At 44.8% G+C, this 21,296-nt stretch overlaps 1 protein-coding gene across 8 annotated transcripts in view; it reads right to left on the bottom strand.

Moving 5' to 3' along the window:
* PRDM2 (PR/SET domain 2) overlaps positions 1–21,296 on the bottom strand; it is a 404,374-nt gene that overhangs the window by 121,143 nt on the left and 261,935 nt on the right. The gene's annotated exons all lie outside the window — the stretch shown is intronic.

Here is a 21,296-nt window from a genome sequence, read left to right as displayed (position 1 = left end):
CTGTACCTACTTCCCGCAATAAAGAAGGACACATTTCCAATTGTGATGGCGTTTTCATGCAGGGCAACCTGATGCAGGGCAACCTGATGTGTGTGGTATATATATATATATATATATCACTGCCAACTCCTCCTGAAGAAAGAGCGAAGACCACACCTGGGGACATTGTTGGAGGCATTTATTTTCCACAGATCACAGGCGAATGCATTTCGGCACTTCTTTTGCCTTCCTCAGCGCCACAAGCGATTGGGAACCCTCCATCTTGCGCTGCAAAGTTGTGCTGCTGCTTTCTGTAGCCCAGTGGCTCAGGCTCCGCCCAAGATGTAATTCTCCCCACCTGTAACACAGTCCGGGAGTAGTCCAGAACTGCAAGTACCAGCATGCAAAGCCTTGCATGCAGGAATCGGTGGAGCGGAATTTCGACACAGTGGTCGGATGGCGAAGCAGGATTGCGCAGATGGGGTCCAATCTGCCTTGTAGTGGTAAGTAAATGTCTCCTTGTGCCCCAGAACCGCTTCAACCCCAGTGTTCAAGTTCAATACTTCGCGGGGGTAATCATCACCGTGTATGTCACCCACTGCCAGGACAATGTCCTCACAACCGCTCTTTCTCTCATTGTGCACCGAGGCGGGCCCAGGCAGATCCAATACCTTGGAGGTTACTTTGCCGAAGCGTTGTCACAGAATGTCCGGGCCACTTTGGTGAAGCGGGGGTCTTCGTAATGCGCCTCTGACACGCGCATAAAATATCACTGCCAACTCCTCCTGAAGAAAGAGCGAAGACCACACCTGGGGACATTGTTGGAGGCATTTATTTTCCACAGATCACAGGCGAATGCATTTCGGCACTTCTTTTGCCTTCCTCAGCGCCACAAGCGATTGGGAACCCTCCATCTTGCGCTGCAAAGTTGTGCTGCTGCTTTCTGTAGCCCAGTGGCTCAGGCTCCGCCCAAGATGTAATTCTCCCCACCTGTAACACAGTCCGGGAGTAGTCCAGAACTGCAAGTACCAGCATGCAAAGCCTTGCATGCAGGAATCGGTGGAGCGGAATTTCGACACAGTGGTCGGATGGCGAAGCAGGATTGCGCAGATGGGGTCCAATCTGCCTTGTAGTGGTAAGTAAATATATATATATATATAAATAAATCAATTTGTATGTTTTTTAACTTACATTAATTATTTATTAATTTTAAGGTATTTTAAGTATGTTTAAGTTAATTATATATATTATTTCATTAATTTTTAGTTACTTTAAAGCATTAAAAAAAAAAAAAACAATATTTTGACTATTTTTTACAACAATATTTTTGATTCGATATTTTTGTACGTACCTGTTTGGAGATAGGAAGTCGATATTTTTGTATTCTATATTTTCTACTCGATATTTTGGTAGTTCTATATTTGGGTCATCGATATTGTTTCAGTGATCCCACTCCTCCACATAACAATATTTGGCATTAGACAGAGCTCTATCTAACTTTATCCTTTCGAGAAAACATATACAACACAAAAGCGGTTTTCCTCCCCTTTATTTAATCATTCCATGTATGGTGTTGGATCATTTCTCTTTCTCTTACATAACTACTCTGAATCTCAGCTAATATTTTTTCCGCCATTCAGTGTAATTCCAACATTAAAATGACCAACACAATTATGGGTTAGACGTTAATGGATAAAAGTGTTAAAAAAACACCAAAAAATTCATTACAGACAATCAGTTTATGTGCCTTTTAGCTTAGTGTTGTGAAAGGCCACATCCCATAGGTGGGTGCGAAGGTGCTGGTGAACACCATGTACAATCCCAACCAGTTCGTCCAGTGGAATGTGGTGAAGATCCAGGCATTAACTGGTCAGGTACAGTAGTGGGTCTCTGGGGAAGGAGGGACTTGCGATATTGCTATTTAGCTTCAGTCTGAGTCTTTCTTCAACCACCATCCCACTCTTCAAGTCCCTATGTAAGGAAAGGTATGACACCCTGTTGGCATGAGAAGTTACCAATCAAAACTATAAAAACAAGAAAAGGCCTGGAGACAGGTCAAAGAGAAATAAAATAAATACTATTTGTTAGAACTGGGGGGTCTCTAGTTGGCTGAGATAGGTATCTTAGTTTGAATAGGGACCCTTGCTTCTAGCCAGGGAAAGGAGGGACACACTCTTAGATAGCACCGCTCACCCCCAGTAGCTTGGCACGAGCAGCCAGGCTTATCGCCAAGGCAATGTGTAAAGTATTTGCAACCATACTCCCAGTAACACAGTGATAACACCACAAATGGACACCACACTGATTTAGGAAAATAGTGGTATCTTTATCAAGAAGAAATACGATGAGACCAAACGATAAAAATATCCAGCATATGCGTATTCGTAATATTTCACTGGGCCGGTTATTAGGCCAACAATCACTTGTAAGTTCTTGCGGTATTAATGAGCAGTTCACGATGATTTAATGCAGTCCTAATGCAATGCAATGCAGTTCGTAATGTAGAAATAAGGCAGTCCTTAATGCAAGTACTAATGTGGATCGTATAGCAAGTAATAATGCAGTCCGTAATGCAAGTACTAATGCGGATCGTAGAAGCAAGTAATAATGCAGTTTGTAGCGCAAGTACTAATGCGGATCGTAAAAACAATTTGGCACCGATCGTGGTGCTCGTGAAGGTCTCTATGCCCCCAATCCTGTTGAGAAGGAAACAAAGTGCAGCTCCCCAATCCGACCCCGGTACTACCACTCCTCGGCGAGTATGGGCCGCGATACTGACTTGAGCGAAGGCTTGTGCTGCAAAGATGGGAAGGGCTGAGAGGGGTCTATTGTAGTACGCACTCCGCCCGAGGCGGCGACACACGCTCGCTGAACGTTACCTGGAGGGGTGTGCAATCTCTTTCCGCTCCTCGCGGTTTGGGCGTCACACTGTGCGGCTTCGGGTTGGCGGCGGCTGCTCCTCGCAGTGAGAGTCGGGCTACCAGGCGACGGCCTCGTAGCTGATCGGTTTCCAGCGTGACTCCGTTGATCTTGGTCAAAGGACCTCGGACCCACAATGGTACAGGTTCACAGGTCTCTCCTTGGCAACGGCAGGCTCGGCAGGCAGTGATTTCTCAAGGCTCCCCCTTGGGACGACAGTCCAGGCCTATGGCGCTAACGATCACAGCACTTCTGGTCACACTGTCGATCGAAGCAGAGCGCAAGACTGCTCCAGGGCACACGGTCATGGGCCCATTCTCACAACAGTCTCAGGCTGCAAAAAGCACACGCACACAGCGTCGCTGAGACACACTTGAAAACTTTTATGTTCCTGAGTTTCCATAACAGGGAGCGAGCTCCTCTCGGGCCCTTGGAAACAAATTACTTCAGGACTCAGCAAAGTCCTTTCAAGCAGGGGGACTCAGCAAAGTCCTTTCAAGCAGGGGGACACAGCAACGTCCCTCGTCCTCACCTTAGTCAAATCACCAAACTGCAGGCCAACCCTAAACACACAGCAAGGGTAGTCCTTCTCTTCAGTCTCTTCAGCTGTTCTTCTTTGAAAGAGGTTCCTCTTCACGAAGTAGTCTCAATCCTTTTTCAGGCTTGAGTTCAGGGGTTTCAGCTCTCACATTTATACCCCTAAATGCCTTTGAAGTCTGTGTTCAGGGGGCTCTGAGCCCCGTCCAAACCAGAGGTGGGTATCTTCCTGCCAGTGCACACCCTATTCCTTTGATAGTGAGAGTCTGGGCCCCAGGCGCTCCGCAGGAGATGGAGCCATCCTTTGGTGGCAGCAGCACAGCCCACTTCACATCCAGGGGGCTACTCCTACCCCCACATCAAATGCAGGCCAGCATGTTGCCGTCTCACCTACTCCTCCCTGGAAGGACACTCCCCAGACCCTGTCACATCCAAACCCAGACAGTCAATACACAACCAGGCAAAGGCACACAGGATGGTTTACGACAAGAAACCAGCCACTTCTAAAAGCGTGGTTTCTAAATAGACAATTTAAAAACATTCTTCACAAAAAGATGTGTTATTAAATTCTGAGTTCAGGCACACTAAACTCCATCTCTCCATCATATATGCCTTTGGGAAGATATGCTGGAAACATGTGAGGCTATGCAAGAAAGTATAGCATGTCACTGATATTAATTCGCAGTGCACCATTTATTATTAGGGTTTATTTCATTTCATATTTCAAGTATGACACTTGAGAGTTAGTAATTTAATGACGGCAGCGTGTGATGTCCTTTTTGAGGGATGAAGAGAGCATTGTGGGAGTTGTAGTTGTTGAGGTGGAGTTTTGAGGTGTAGTTTGTGATAACATCGAGTGAAGGGCTTGGGCGGGAGTGATGTGCAGGAAATTAGGAGCATGTTTTACGGCTATTGAAGAGGACGCGAATGTGCATGAATTGACCATACTAAAAGCAAGCACGAGGATGTGACTTTCACGGAAAGGAGAGAAAGCGGATGAGGCTGTTGGGAGTGACTGTATGCAGATTGTGAATAGGAAAGAAAAGAGTGAGCTATGGAATGAGGGCATACAAACACTACAGCAAGGGATAATAAGGAAGGAACGCAACGTTTTGAAGTTAAGAGTGAGGATTAACTAGTAAGTTAGTATGACAGGATAGACAACAGTATTGTAATGAATGGCTGAGAGTAAGAGTTAGTTACGAGTGAAAGCGGGTAAATATCAAATGGAAATTGAGCATCTACAGAAAGTAATTGAACGTTTGATTAAGGTGGGAGGATATCAGAGAGCAGTAGTTGATATCACGGTTCCTTTTCTAAAAATGACTTGACGAAGGGAGGGGGCAGGATTAACAAAGTGGTTTGTATGAGTATTTCCATGATGCTCTGGAACAGCAGGGTTAGTATATAAGGACAAGGCGGGAGGGCACCAGAGAGTTTATTGAAGTTATATGTAATTATTACCACGGTTCCTTTCATAATGATTGATGATGGGAGGGGGCCTGATTTATGAACGGAGGGGCATGATTTATAACGTGGTTTGTATTTGTATTTTTATTATGATTTGAAATAACAGAGGTCGCACACATGGATTAGAATCGCATAATCAAGTGACACTGTTCTATTTTACGTTGTAGATTCCCCTGACAAAGAGCCCAATAGGCTCGAAATGCATTGGGATCATTTACATCATGCTCATTTTTACACAGATTAGTTTGTGCGTACTACTGTACGAAGCTTGGAATGGCATACAGTATGTACTTGAAAAGGTCTAATAAAGACTACAGATTGCATCTCACTTTCTCCGTTGTGGTGAAGAAAATTAAGAATTAAAAGCAATAAGGAGAATGAAAATCGAACTGATTAACAGATTACTGTGGATTACTTGGAACATGATTTATTGGAGGAGTTGTTCCCACTTGGTGCAGTGCACCAGGATAAGAGTACAAGGATAGTGCTCGTTTTTTCCATAAATCAGAAACATGTGACACAGCATCCCCCATTCTGTCCTATGGGCAAGATGGCCTTGCAACAGTGAAAAACGAATTTGGCAGTATTTCACTGTCAGGACATGGTACACACCTCAGTACGTGTCCTAACTTTCACATACACTGCACCCTGCCCGGGGGGGGGGGACCTTGGGACTACCATAGGGGTGGCTGGGGTGCATAAAAAGGGAAGAGTAAGGCCTGGAAAGTGGGTGCACTTGTCAGGACAACAAGGCAGTTAAACTGCGCGCAGACACTGCAGTGGCAGGCCTGGGATCTTTTTTTAGGGCTACTTGTGTGGGTGGCACAATTTGTGCTCCAGACCCACTAGTAACATTTGCATTACCAGCCCTGGCACACATAGTGCACTTTACTAGGGACCTTACTAGTAAGACAAACATACCAATTATGGACAACCAATCACCATAAAACTTTAAACAGGGAGCACTTGCACTATGACACTGATCAGCAGTGGCAAAGTGCCCAAAGCATCTAGGTCGGCAACGTCATGTCACAATGTCAGAAAAAGGTATAGGAGGAAGGCAAAAATTTAAGGAACTGAAGCCAAAAAGGGCCCAGTACAACAATATTTAACAACATTGCTGAGTAACATGAATTCAGAATAAGTGGGAAGCTTTATAGAGGCTATCACTGCCACTACATCATTAACAGGTATTAATTTGATTTTAAAAAGTTGGGATATAGATGCAAATCAGGATACAGGAACCCTATGTAAAAAAAAAAAGAATACTAGAGTAAGGAACGTTTATCCTTTGAACCGGAGAAGAGACACTCATGTAGATCCCTACTCAAGAACTAACTGTAATTTACAGTCTGGGAGGCATTGTACTGTAGCGAATTAACAGGTATTAAAGCAGAGGACACGGAGGATTAAAGAACATCCTTTCGTGATTGTTTTTGGAAAAGATGGCTTGTGCCTGTCCCCGGATAATGGGAGAGAAAAAAAGGACAGTTTTTAAAATGCAAGAAACTAGCACCAGATGTATACGGAGCTACCATCTAGAAACATAGTGAAGGTCAGTACTAGTGCAACGGAAACCAAACCCTAAACAATGATTAGCAAAGCCAATGGGTTTCACGTACGCAAAGTCTATTGACTTTGGCATGGCTTAAGATTAAATAAAAGAATTTTTCTAAGTGAGCTATGAGGAGGCCGGCACTGTCGCTGTCATGGCGCTTTTTTTCTTCTTTGGGCCATGTTGTACAGTGGCTCAGCTGCACTGCAATATGTAGAACATTGACAGGGTCAATAGAATTTGAATAGAGACATTAAAAAAGAAACTTCACTCAATTCCAGCCTCTGTGTCACTGTGCATTATAGACACCCTGTAAAGTAGAACACAGGCTTTTTGTCCCACAGTTCATTGACAACTGGCAAGTTAGGAGGGAACCATAACTTCATAGTTAGATTATGAAATAAAGAACCTTTGAAGAGGTAATTAAGTGGCAGCTGCACAGTGGCTACAAACCATTTTACCAACTAAAAGCGCAATTTCCTAGTAGTAGAATTTCAATTGTAGCTTTTAAGTTCACTCATAAGCATGAATCGTAGAAAAAAGTAGGTATGAAACAATGTATGGTGCAGCATACGAAAATGAGATTGTGTGTATGCATGTCATTTTAAGATATATGTGCTCATAAATTACATTTGGGTTAATAGGTGTGTTTGTGTGTAATGTATACACACGCACGTAAACACAACACACAAACAGCATTTGCATATATTTAGGTATAAAATATGTTTGTTGTGTTTATATAATGTTAATGTTAAAATGCAGGATCTGTCATATTCTTATTTAGGGAAATGCAAGCTGTCCCACCTCTCCTTGGCCCTGGACAGAGTGAGGCACATGCAGTCCCAAGATGCACCTGCGTTGGTTGCAACATTCTTGCCAAGCTCTTGGGGGGTCTGCTTCCCGGTCCAATCAAAGGCAAGCTGAGAAGGTTTATTTGCTTCATGTGCTTTTCTGGAAGTATTTGTGCAGTGGGTGTCTAGTCCCAAAGGAAGGAGCAGTGCAATATAAAGACTGCAGTGCTAGCTGTGCAGCGTGGAAACACTTGATCAGCTATTTTGCTGCTCCCTCACAAAAACCAAAAACTTACATCAACCACGCGAATGAAACACACATTAATAAACGTGTACTCTACAAGTACATTGAAACATGCATGCATGACGAGCTTGAATGAGGGTGGGTGGAACCAACATGTGGCAAGGGGCTCTGGTTGCAAGTACTGTGCGGAAGGAATGTGAAAGAAGGCCATCCAAAACAAGTGAATGCTTATGGAGTGAGAGAACAAAATAAAATTAAAAAGTAACTAGAGAAGCCTGCAGCCAGTGGAAAGACACTGGCGCAGCTAGCCGGAAACTGTACTTGGTCCAAGCTTCAGGTTAGAGCAGAGGAAAGAGGAAGTGGAACCTGATTACATGACCCTAACTAATGCTGCTGATCAGTGTGAAGCAAGAAAATGAGTGACCGCAAAGCCTACGAAGATTAGGCTATTCCAGCCTCTGCATTCCTTCAAAGAAATATCACAAAGTGAATTTATGGTCTGGCTGCCCTTCTGACCCTTGTCCACCACATATTTTCAAAAATGTTCTTTTATCTACCTCTGCTGCCAGACCAGTAAGAAGAATCATCAATAATTCTTCAATTACAGGACTCTCCCAACTCATTCTTACACCTTCTCAATCACACTTATCCGCACCCCCCTTCTCCCGACACATCCACTCCTCCTCAGAACATCTCCGATCCCATCATCCCCCCCATCACCCCTACACCGCAACTGCTCCACCCCTTTATCTCTTAACTCCTTATCCCCCGAGTTCACATCTCAACCCTACCCCGCCATGCCACTCCTCCACCCCTACAACTACAGCCCTCCCTGCTCTCCTGCCGGTCTCCGCTCATCTCATCCTCAAAACAGGCCTTCCGCGTGCACCTGCTCACTGCCCTCCAGAAAAGACCACCATCTACTGCCAATTCTGAACCCCCTTTGTCCTCCTACCCCCCACACCCTACTTCCCCCCACACTCCTCTCTCACACTCCCTTCGCAACATCGAACATTACCTTGCCATTCTAACGAGAGATCTCTCTCAACTCAGGAACGATTTCTACAACCTCAAATCCAACTACCTCACTGCCCGAAGAAACGCTGCTAGCATCGATCTTTTAAACCCTCCCACCTCCAAACCGTGGAAAACAACTCCCCTGCTGTGCCGAGCGCGGAGACCACTCCGCACGTCTCTTGCACCCTCTCCCCTGGGGCGGTCTCTGACCATCTTAACTCCTATCCTCCCTACGCATACACCGTGTATACGCCTCCCCCCTTTGCAAACATCCCCATTATACTGGGGACGAGTCGTACTCCCCCGTTCTCCGGCCTCACCCAGACCCCCTCCTCATCTTACCACCATCCACACCCTCCCCTTTCCCCATGCTAGTTAACTGTCGCTCCGCGCCCGACATGCCACAGAAATCTCTGAAACCATCCTTAGTGAATCTATTGACATCGCGTTTCTTACTGAAACCTGGCTTAAGCATTCTTGATCTCCTCGTACCCGCGGGTTACTCCATCCTTAGGAAAGATAGACCCATCAGGATAGGCGGGGGTAGCTATCATCTTCAAAGACTAACTACAGCTCTCCCTTATCAATAACGCCGAAGTCTTCTCCTTTGAATACCTTGTAGCTGAACTCAAAATACAGGGCTCTAACCCCATCCGCCTTCACAATATATATAATCCTCCCGGAAATCCCCACCCATTCATTGACGAGCTATCTAACCTGCTTACCCAATCCTCAATTTCCACTTCTAAAAACATCTTCCTAGGAGATCTTAACCTCCACTGGAATGATACCAAAGATCCATCAGTCTCCCTCCCCTCTAACCTTCTCGAAATTAATTAACTAAATCAAATCTGTCAAGCACCAACACATGCCAAAGGAGCCATCCATGACATTATCATTACCAGCAAGGATCTAGCCCTCCTATCTAACATCATTCCCATTGACTGGTCCGACCATCACCTCATCCTGTTTTACATAACTACCAATACGTTTACCCTGCCCACCAAAACTATTAAACCCATGAAACTGACCAGAAATCTTAGCCACATTCCTCCCGGCGTACTTGAATCCAACCTCCATGCCCAACTTCTCGCCATCCCCCCTCCCTCAATGCGAACAAACTAACTGAACACTATAACAAAGCTGTCATTGACATACTAGCCCCGCTTAAACTCAAAAACCAAAGAAATATCCCCTCAAAATCTTGGTTTAACACAGAGCTAAATAAGGAAAGACGCACACTCAGACAGACGGAGAGATCTTGGTGACATCACCCCTCCCCTTCCAACCTTGCCCGCCTCAGACTTGCTAGGTTGTCATACAAAAAACATCTGGAGACAAAAATCTTCCTTCTTCAGGACTCAACTAGACCGAGCTAAGAACAGGCCTAGAGAACTTTTCAACATCGTACGCAATCAAACTGCTTCTGTTCCCCCTGTCCCACCAGCCTCGACGACTAGATATGAGGAAATAGCTCTCTTTTTCTATGACCAAATTAAAAAGATTGAGGAATCCTTCCTCCCTACTGTGATCCCTACCACCACTCCTGACATCTCTCGTATTACTCCCCTCCATCATAACTCCCCTTACTCCCGCTACTACCCATCGTAACTCTGATCTCCCTCTCCCTTCCCTGCCCCACACTCTCCTGGACCCTAAGCTACCCAACACTCTCCTTAAAAATAATGCCGAATGGCTTAATTTCCAGCCTGTCACCGAAAGAGAAGTCTTCAACATCATTACCAAACTTAAGCCTTCCTCCCACACCAAAGACCCACTCCCCTCCAAACTTGTCCAAAACCTCAAACATATCATCACCCCTGCCTGGACTGCTATTATCAACACCTCCCTTGCCACCGGCTGTGTCTCCTCTTCCCTGAAACTTGGACAAATTTCCACCATTATCAAAAATCCACTGGCAGACCCAAATGATCTTAACAATCTCCGTCCCATCTCCAACCTTCCCCTTCTCTCTAAAGCCCTTGAAAAATGCGTCCTTCAACTAGACAGACACATTGAACACTTTAACTTACTTGACCCCTTCCAATCTGGCTTTAGGAGAGGATGCAGTACGGAAACCGCCATGCTCAACATTGTAGACGACATCCACCACTCACTCGACAATAACGAATCTAGCCTTCTGATCCTCCTAGATCTCTCCGCAGCGTTTGATACTGTTAATCACTCTGCTCTACTTGATATTTTTAGAGATAGATTTGGCCTAAATGGTATGACACACAAATGGTTTGTCTCTTACCTTCAACACCGCACTCAACAAATCAAAGTCCAGAACTGCCTATCTAACCCTACCCCCATCTCCTTAGGAGTTCCGCAAGGATCTATCCTCTCTCCCTCTCTCTTTAACCTCTTCATGGAACCCCTTACACTCATTCTCAAACAAGCCAGGATCAACTACCATCTCTATGCCGACAACATCCAACTCTACTATAAGATTAAAACTCATGCCGACATCATTCACCTCAACAACACTCTCATCAAGATTCAAGCCTGGTTCCACATGAACCACCTCAAAGTCAACCCCCAAAAAACGAAATAATTATTTTTTCCCCAAAAAACAATCCGCTCCACATTCAGAACTGGATCACAGACCTTAATGCCCTCAACTGCTCCTTATCCCTGTCCGACTCAGTCAAATCACTAGGGATCTCCCTTGACAACCTCCTCACCCTCAAGGTCCACATCAACAATTCTGCCAAAGGGGCCCTCTTCACTCTCCGCCACCTGAAGAAAATCAAGCCCTTCATCCCAAGAGATGACTTCACACTAGCTGTCCAATCCCTTGTACTCTCTCTAATTGACTACGGCAATGCCATTCTTACTGGAATTCCCAAGATCCACCTAGCACCTCTAAAATCTGTTCTCTACCTTGCAGCGAGGCCTATCACAGACTTCAAACGATTCGACCACATTTCCCCTGCCCTGAAAACCCTTAAATGGCTCCCCATTGAAGGTAGGTCCACTTACAAAACGGCCTGCATTACACACAAAACTCTACATCAGAACACATCATCCTACCTCAATAACAAACTCAGTAAAGCCGGCTGCTACCGATCCCTGAGAAGCACTAACTCCTTCCGTCTTATCCCCCCCTTATGAAAAAGAAATCCACTCAGTCTCGATCCTTTTCCGGCAATGCTCCCTGCATATGGAATGCCCTGCCTACTAAACTTCGATGTAATCCTTCCTATTCTAGCTTCAAAAAAGAACCCAAACTACATCTCCTCAATAAATACTGGGGACCCTAATCCCTATCTGCTCCCCTACACTGGCCACCTCTGTCCGACCGTAGATGCGTCTGCCCCCCCACCCGCGACCAGCCCTACCCGCCCTTCCTCTCATCACCTCCCCCCTCCCTGTCTACCACCCTCGCACTCCCTTACAACCCCCGTCCGTCGTCAACCCTCAGCCCTCATCCTTCTCCAACCCCCTCCAATTATTGCCCTACCCTCCCTTTCCTTATCAACCTAACTGACCACCATCTTCCCTTTCCTTACTGCCCTATTTTCCCAGCGCTCTTCTTAATTTTTGTGCCTATGTAATTACAATTACCACTTTCTCCACAGTATGGTGTTTTTTGTCTTCCCAGATTTATCTTCCTGAAGTCTCCCATATGTTGACTTATATGTTGTGTATATACGATACTGCTATGTTTTTGGGTCCCTGTGTTTTTACCTTCTGGCTCACAATATGTAAAGCGCTCTGATGCCCCCGGGTCCAGCCAGCGCTATATAAAACCTATAAAATAAAATAAAATTAAAATAAAGGCTTAAAAAATGCATACATACGCCCATTATTAAAGGCGACAAGCCCACATGGACCCAACAACTGACGACCAATTTCAAATGGACCTTTCCTCCACAAATTGATAGAAAGAGCAGCATTTGCCCACAAGTCAATTCAGTGAGGATAGCTCCATGCTTTCAGACTACCAAACTGAATTCCACCCAGGAAGAGGAACAGAATCTGCCCTCAACACTATCTGGGATGACCTTTAAAACACAACAGAACGGAACGGTGTTGGAACTACTTTTCCTGGACCTCTCAGCTGCCTTTGACACAGCTGACTATGACACTAACACAAAGACTTTATAAAGCAGACGGAGGGGACTGCTCTCGACTGGATCACACCCTACCTTTAAAACAGAACAAATCTCATCCATTCCTCCCCTTTCTCATCCAAACCATACTTCACAAAAGCAGGGGTCCCTCAAGGCTCTATCATCTCACCCATTCTTTTCAACATCTACATGAATTTATTACAAGTAATCATCAATGAATTTCAGCTCACATGCAATAACTATGCAGATGTGACACAAACACTCCTCAATCTGTAAAGCTCCAAAGACATTGGAAACTCAAAAATCTTCAATTGCCTCAGAGCTGTTGATCAATGGATGACATGGAGCCATCTGAAATTGAATGCTTCCACAACGGAAATAATCACATGTGGCGACTGGAATAATTATGACCCACTCTGTACCTGGCCGGACGATCTGGGACCACCTTCTAAAGTATCTAAGGAAGTAAGAAACCTTGGAATTACCATGGACTCCAAGTTATCAATGAATGCCCCGGGGAGAAATTAGAAAGATCAAGCTTTATTACTATGAAAACTCTGCAACGCATTTTCCTCTAACTGGGATTTCCACACAAGGTCCAGGCTACAATCGCAGTTGTATGGTCTAATCTGGATTACGCCAATGGCCTCTAACAAGGGTCATCTTTATCAACTATGAAAAGAATACAATGGATTCAGAACTCTGCTGCCAGACTACTCCTACATGTAAAGCCCACAAGCCCACATCTCCCTACCTTGACCCTGCATTGGTTACCGTCTGCCAGAAGATCCACCTTCATGCTGCTTTGTATCACACACAAAGCAACGCATGTAACAGGACCGGTTTTCATCAGGAATAAATTCACCAAATACACTCTGCTCAAGACTGGCACCTCGCCTCAAAGCGCCACCATAGAAGAAAAAGATCATAGGTGGTACATCTTTCTCTTGTCAGGGAGCCACACAATTCATTACCCACAAACATAATGTCCAAGGATAACTATCTTATCTTCAGAAGACTACCCAAGAGTTGCCTCTTTCCTACATAACCACCCTACTCAAACACTAATGCACAGCATATCACTCTGTATATAAAGGTTTATAGTTTGATTATATGTATGTATTTACAGATGTGTATTTCTTTGAACAAATCTGTAGAATAACTAGGGTTCTTCAAATATATAAATATTCTTTAGGTCTCTTAAACAAATGTATAGATTACTTTTGGTTAAACGCATATATTACTCCATGCTTAACATGTTTATAGGTCACTGCAGTTTTGATACAAGTTAATTGATTAGATGCTTATGGGTCTTTAACTGTTATAACTATTTTACCTACAAGTGATTCACTATTGAAATATTGAGCAAAAGATAAAAAAATGTAAAACAAAAAATAGTTCCTTATACATGTATACCCTTTCTTTGTAGTCCTGTATTTATATATTGATTGTTTTTTTCTTCTACCGTAGGAGTAAAGCAAACATTTTTAAAAAAGGCATTTCGCTCTTTCCAATGCACTACTCTGTCTCACCCTATACCTCTCTCAATATACCCTCTAGCTAGACTTTCAGACTCATGCCAACCCTAATTTTACTACTATGATCTCCCAAACAACCCTTTTAAACTATTCCCTCATGTCGTCCTCCTTTGACTCATCCCAGACCTCATTTTAGTACTATGATCTCCGGAACTCCTTTCTAGAGACTCTTCCCTCCCCCATCTCTCCATTTACTCCTCCTAAACCACCTCTTACTACGGTGATCTTTCAAATAACAGTTTATAGACTCTTCCCTCTTCTATCCCTCCATCATCCTATTTAATCCAACTAACAGACTTGGGTGTCCTATGCTCACATTAACTAGTATTCCCTACACTAATACACCACTAATCATTCTGTGTTTCAGAGTAGCATGCTACTGGAAGAAAAGCGTGTCTAAGCCTCGTCAGGGGGAGTAAACGCTATATAAATACAATTTCAAATTTAATATTCCTAATTATTTTAGTCATAAATTCGGGGTTGCTAACTGCAGCTATTGAGCTGACTACAATTAACCCTTCAGTCATATGTTTTAAAGAAGTTGCTACTTCGGTCTAACTAATGCTTTTTCTGATTACAACGGTGACGGATATCCTGTCGGGCAAATATAAATCAAACACAAAGCGATGATGGGCGGAGAACTGATACTTTTTAGACACTCTGTCCCAGTCACGGACCTAGTTGAATCCATCATCGTTCTTTAGTTCACTTTGGCACCCCAGTTCAGATCCAGCCATATGCAAATCAGTCTTGACCCTGCTCCTCATGGAAACAGTCCAGCCAGAACTGCCATGCCAGGTCTTCCCTGCACCAGAAACAAGCACCCTGGGACCGGTTTTAGGATAACACCCCTCATCAACCAGGCTAGCCTCGAACCTCCCTGAGTGGGCCAGGGTTATAGCCATTTTGAAATTTATTTGGGGGGAGGGGTGAAGTATTGGGGGGGAAATTCTGCATGCTGCCCACCTCCCTGAGCCCTGTACAAGCCCCAGGGATTCCATTCCCCAGGGCCGATCCTGTTAATTAGGGGAGGGGGCATGAGGACCTCCATCTCCATGCCTTTTAGAGGACCCAATGATCCCATCCCCCAGGGCCAGACGTGAACAGTGTCCAGAGATCTAACCATCCGGGACACAGGTTTCTGCTTGTAGAGTGGGGCCATACACAACTTTGTCCCGCCCAGGTGGAAATAGTGAAAAATGCTGCTCCCACCTGGCCAGGGCCAGACGTGAACAGTGTCCCGGGATCAAGCCATCCGGGACACATATTTCTGCTTGTAGGGTGGGGCCATACACAGCTCTGCTCCCGCCTGATGGAAATAGTGAAAAATGCTGCTCCCGCCAGGCGATAAAGTTACTGAGCCGGCTCCCACCAGCACAACAATGAGTGCTGGCTGGGGAACGGGCATGGTCCGGATTGGGGCTCTCCCCCCCCTGCGGTCCTCAAACTAAAAGAGAAAACCAACAAACACAAGCGTGGGTGCCCCAAAAAAAGACTAATAAATGAGCATCAGGAACTGCTCATTTACTATTCACTGCTCCAGCATTATGCCATGTGAGGGCTTTTGAACTCTATTTGTATTATCCTGGTGGTGTTCATGAGATGTACTATGACATCACCAAGCTTTTTTTATGTTCTGGAGGGCTTCAGAGAGCTCAGCAGCACCCCAGCAATATTTAAAACAAAAAAAGAGCAAATCTCCTGGGTCATTTAATCAATGATGCCGACAGAGCTTACTATACTTTTTTTTTTTTTAAGTACTATAAGACGGAGTAATAGGCTCTTCAGCTTAACTGCACAGCCCCCTTACGGTTGCTTCTATGGCTGTACTATGTAGCCTGCAAAAATGTTTTTAAAGGATTTCAAAGACATGTTTAATGTTTTTATTTCGAAAAATGCATTTATGAAAACATGCCTGTCACTATTATTAAACATTGTAAAGTGTCAATTTATAAAATATAGATTTGATTATAGTTCGTTGGGACTTTGACAAAGCCAATATGTCTGTTCTATATATGTCAATTTGCTGACCTGACACTTGATAAAGCCACTAGGCTTTTAATTATTTTTTGTATATACTTTAGTGTTTTGATTTTGACAGAGCCAGTTGGTCGGTCTTACTTAAAATGACACCGTTTATCGCCACCACAGGGTTGTGGGTGTTAAGCCAGGGTCTGGCCGCACGGCCCTGCATCCAACCAAACACCACGCATGGCAACAGACATCTTACTTTACGTTTAAAAAAATAAAAACACTGAAATACACCCAAAAATATCAAAGGTCATCAAGCTTTTAGGTAAGAAAGGGCATATCTCTCTCCATAATGGCCCTCTGGAGACTTCTACACGGCACTGGTTACTTATATTGTGGATTGTGGAGAAGTGTGGCTCACTGGTTAGAGCAGGCAGACCCTGAAGCAGAGGTCAGACCCGGGACCAGGGTTCAATTCCCGACGCGGCAGGGTCTCGAGCTCAAATGTCCACGGACTCGATAATTCTTGCTTCGGTGCCGGACCTAATCATGGGTTCACACTCTGCAACTCTGGGCATTAAGCTTGCTTAATCTCCACAACGGCCCCCCGCGGCGGGATGCCTGGCTTTCACCTTGGGGATGCCCTGTAGGGGCTATCTCACAGGGAAAAGCCAGGACGGGTTCCCAAGGCAAAGCGCTTAGAGACCCCTGGGTTATAAGCGCTATATAAATCCAAACATACATACATACATACATACATTGTCAACTGTGTGACTAGGGCACACACTTACGCAATCATCAACACACTACTGTTCCCATAAAAGCCATTGCATAATAAAATTTAACGAGCATTGGCAAAGCTAATAGGTCTCATCAGCATTTTCCTACCTACTGGTTTTGCCTATGTTTTTCAAATGCTTATAAGCACCTATGCATTATGAGGCATGTGTGCTTAGGTGTAATGACACTACAACTGCCCATCGTGAGGATGCATGCATGCATCACCATGTATGCACATGCAGCAGGGGTGTTCAAACTGGGGGGGGGGGGGGTTGCAGCCCATATGGGGAGCATTAAATGATCCTATGGCCCTGGCCAACAGAAGCATCGTACTGATAACACTGATCGGTAGTCAGACCTCTGTAATGGGTCATCACTAACATCTTATGTCATTCTTATCCTGACTGGGAGAAGGTGTCAATGGGGGAAGGCCACAAACTCAGTGTGTAAAGAATCATGCCGTGGATAGTTTTACACTTTAGTAAGACCTGGCTGACCACAATAATATCTTGGCACTTGTGTACTTTATTGCATTTTTAAACAGGATAACCATCACAAATGCAATGTTTACATCTGTTTAGACAAATTTAAACATTGCCACTTTTACGGAATAAATGTGAAAACATATTTTCATTTTAGCGGAGCCAGATTTCTTTATTTACGCAGGGGGTTGGAGAAGCACAGCAGCTTTGGAACCTTATTAATATCAGTGAGTGACCTATGAACCCTATAGAAAGTGGAGACGGGGTGGGGTAAGGGGTAACAATGAGATATCTGCAAGTAGAGTATCCACCAGAAAAAAGTGTTACTGAAGGTAAGCTAACTTTTACTTCTGATGGATACACCTTCCAGCAGATTCCTCATCTTGTGAATAGCTATCAGTAAGTCCTCCAGCTGGTGGGTCTGAAGGAGTGGTCTGATGAAGTCCTGTAGTATGGAAAGAGCAAAATGTCAATCCCTTCCAACTTCCGAGTCCAAGCAATAGTGCTTTCTAAAGTATACGAGAAGCCTAAATCGCTTCACCACACAGCTCTGCCCGTAATCCACCTGGCAAATGCTGAAGTTGAAGACTGTGGCATGGTGAAATGAGTGCAGATCCCTTCTAGCGGTTCCTTCTTAGCAAGGGTAGAGCATATTTGACGGACAGTATGATCCAGCATTTAGAATGTCCTCTTCTGGACTGCCTTGGCCTTTTTGTTGCCTGTATACCAAACTAAGAGCTGGTTGCAAGATCTAACTCCCTGGTTCAGTCCATGTATTAAATGAATGCCCTCCTAGAGCCCAGCTCATGTAATCTCTCTTCCTCCTTAGAGGGATGGGTTAGAGAGATTAAGGTATTAAGTATATTGTACTGCCCAAGATGGAAAGGGTTCAACACCTTAGGCAGGGTGTCACCACCCTGGAAAGAAACTGTAGTCCTGAAGAACAAAATGTCTGGGTAGCAACATGTGAAAGGCATACAAACACAGTCTTAAAAGTTAACCATTTTACTTGGCAACTGTAGCAGAGTTTGAATGGATCTCCCATCAAAAAAGTCATACCAATGTTTAGATCACATTGGAGGAGTAACAATTGGGGATTTGAATAGGGATGGTTGATCGGGAAGACAAATAAATGCTGAAAGAGCAGCAATGTGCCCATTGCACGCCCCTATTGGAATAGCAAAAGGGCAAAGTGCAGAACATCTGACAAATGAGCCTTTATTGGGTCCACACTTTGCTCTGTACGCTATGTGACAAAGCGATTTATCCCCCTGAGTAGATAGATTGTGGATGGGCATCAAGTTGACAAAATATCAACCACTTCAGTGAAAGCTGAAAGGAGCTCAGATGTCCCCATTCAATTTTCAGGCATGAAGGTGGAGCCTCTGAAGTTGGGGTGCAGCACCTGCCCCTCTGGGTGGAAGAAGAGGTCCACTTGGAGGGATAGTTAGACAAGGGAACAAGGAGGAAACACATGCGAGTCCTGGCATGGCTATAGGGTTTTAGCGATTTAGGCTTCTCGTATACTTTAGAAAGGGTAAGGGAGGAAACGAATAGTTAGGTTTCCTTTGCGATTTACATTGGTTGACGGTGGGAAACCCGAGTCAATTTTAAAGGCCTGTGCTATATGTTTAAAATTAAAACTTGAGTGGACCTGAAATATTTGTGAGATTTAGTTCAGCACTATAAACCCTGGCCCCTTCTGCGCTCTGCCCAGTAGACTAGGTTTATTGTTCCAAAAATCAAACTTTCTCGCATGCTTGGATGGTCAATTTCTTATTTAGGACCAACCCTGTGGAAAACTACCGATCTCACTACGCGATGAAATCGTGTATGGTGTATTCTGCAAAAGTTTGAAGACCTGGTTTTTCAATCTCTAATTTCTCCTTCGTTCAGTAACTTCTCCAGTAGCTGTGGGCCCTACAATTCAATTTCATAATAATAATCATAATTAGGTGAAAAATTCGACCTCCATTGAAACATGCCCCTCCAAGGTTCCTAGGAACGGATACTGAAGATCACAGAACTATGGGCTGTGTGCGTTCTCGCAGGTGGCAAAGAAGTCCACCGGAGAAGAGCCCCACCAGATGTTCTGAACCACCTAAAGATGAAGAGGTCACCCGTGATTGTGACTGGTAAGATGGCACTGCCTGGGGCGGTCAGACTGGGTGTTTGGAGAGCCTGCCAGATGGTTGCCGACTAGCCAGATCCCATGTGCGTGTGCCCAGGCCTACAGCCCTACAGCTTCCTGACAAGTGGAGATGATGATTAACATGAGACCCACCCACTTCTGCCTGCTAACTGACATATCACATCATGGTTGTATTTTCTGCCAAGGTCTGAACAGACTGTTGGTGAAGGGTAGGCAGAAAGGACACCAGAGCCAGGCGAATTACCCACAGCAGGCTGATGTGCAGGACCTGCTCCTCTTGAGATCAAAAGCTCCTGACCTCGAGTATCAAACCCCACACCAGGGTGGATGCATGCGTCACTTTGTTACTCCTGAAAGGATGGGGGGCAGCAGAAGGATATCCTTGTGTAAGGTACTTTATTACAGACTACCACCATAAGTCCTAATGGTGTCTGAATGATGTCCACCATGCTGGAACTCCTGCCACTGAAGGCATCTCTAGAGAGAACCCTTATGTGCCAGCAAGCATGTATAACAAGTAGAATGCAGGAGGCCAGCACACAAGCAGGCAAGGGACCATCAGGACTGGAACCTGAGCTCCCTCCAAAACATCAGCATTCTATTGTGAATATCTGGGGTCTTCTGGGAAAGAAGGAAGGCATTCTTTCCCTACTACCTACCTACCTACCACTTACCAAATAAAAAAGGAGGCACTGAGAGGGCTCTAGATGAAGTGGACATTTTGATGGAAAATCCCAATTCGAACAGAAGGGATACTGTAGCCAGTAGTTAGTCTGACACCGGCTGTGACAAGCTGTTCTTAAGAAGTCAAACGTCGAGGTACAGGAACACTGCAATCCCCAACGTGTGCAAATACGCAACAATCACCACCATCAACCTTATGTAGGCTTGAGGTGACTATGTCAATCCGAATAGGAGGACAGTGAAATGGTAGTCAGTAGAACCTACCATGAAGCGCAGGTACCTTCTTTGTGATTGCATGATATGCATATGAAAGTAGGCATCCTGGAAGTTAAGTGACACCATCCAATCTTCTGCCTCTAGTGCAGAAGTACCTAAGCCAGGGTCAGCATCTTGAACTTTTCATTGAGATGTTGAAAGTTCACGTTTTGCTATCGGACAAAGATAGTTGTCCTGCTTAAGAATCATGAGTACAGAGTTAGCACCCCTGCCACATTTTCCTTCTCTAGGACTAACTCCACTTCAGCAACAGGTTTACCCTCTTGCTGAAAGCTCTGAAGATGATCCTTGACTGGAGGACTTGGCTGGAGGAATCTAGGGCGGCGTCTATTGGAACCGAAGGATATTTCCCCTTTCTATGATGTGTAAGACTCACTGGTCTGATGTTACGGCCTTCCAGGCCCAGCAGAAAGGAAGACCCCCCCCCCATCTTCCAACAGGCTGCATGTGCTCCTTTGAGTGGAAGCTAGAGGTTTTTAATGCAGTGAGCATAGAAAAACAGGGGGAGGAGTATGAGGGTGTCTGGGTAAACAGCCTTTTCTTTTGTCTATGCCCCACTACTGATGCTGATGAAAGACATCCTCTTGAGAAGCCATTAAATATGTGATACTGCTTGTAGTCTCAGGCTGGAAATTGAATACCTAAGAAATTGGGCAGTCACTCCTTCTACCTTGAACATTTCCAAGGCTGAATCAGCAGTGTTCTGTTGACTTTTGCCATGCATGCCTTCTCAGAGCTACTGAAGAACCCACAACTGCTTCTACAGAATCCAGAGTATCCAAACCTGCCTTTAGGGTTGACCTGAAAGGGTCCCAGACATCC

The sequence above is a fragment of the Lissotriton helveticus genome, chromosome 5_1 (assembly GCF_964261635.1).
Source record: "Lissotriton helveticus chromosome 5_1, aLisHel1.1, whole genome shotgun sequence".
Lineage (NCBI taxonomy): Eukaryota > Metazoa > Chordata > Amphibia > Caudata > Salamandridae > Lissotriton > Lissotriton helveticus.
The sequence above is the reverse complement of the archived record's forward strand: the minus strand, read 5'-3'. Positions and strand labels throughout refer to the sequence as shown.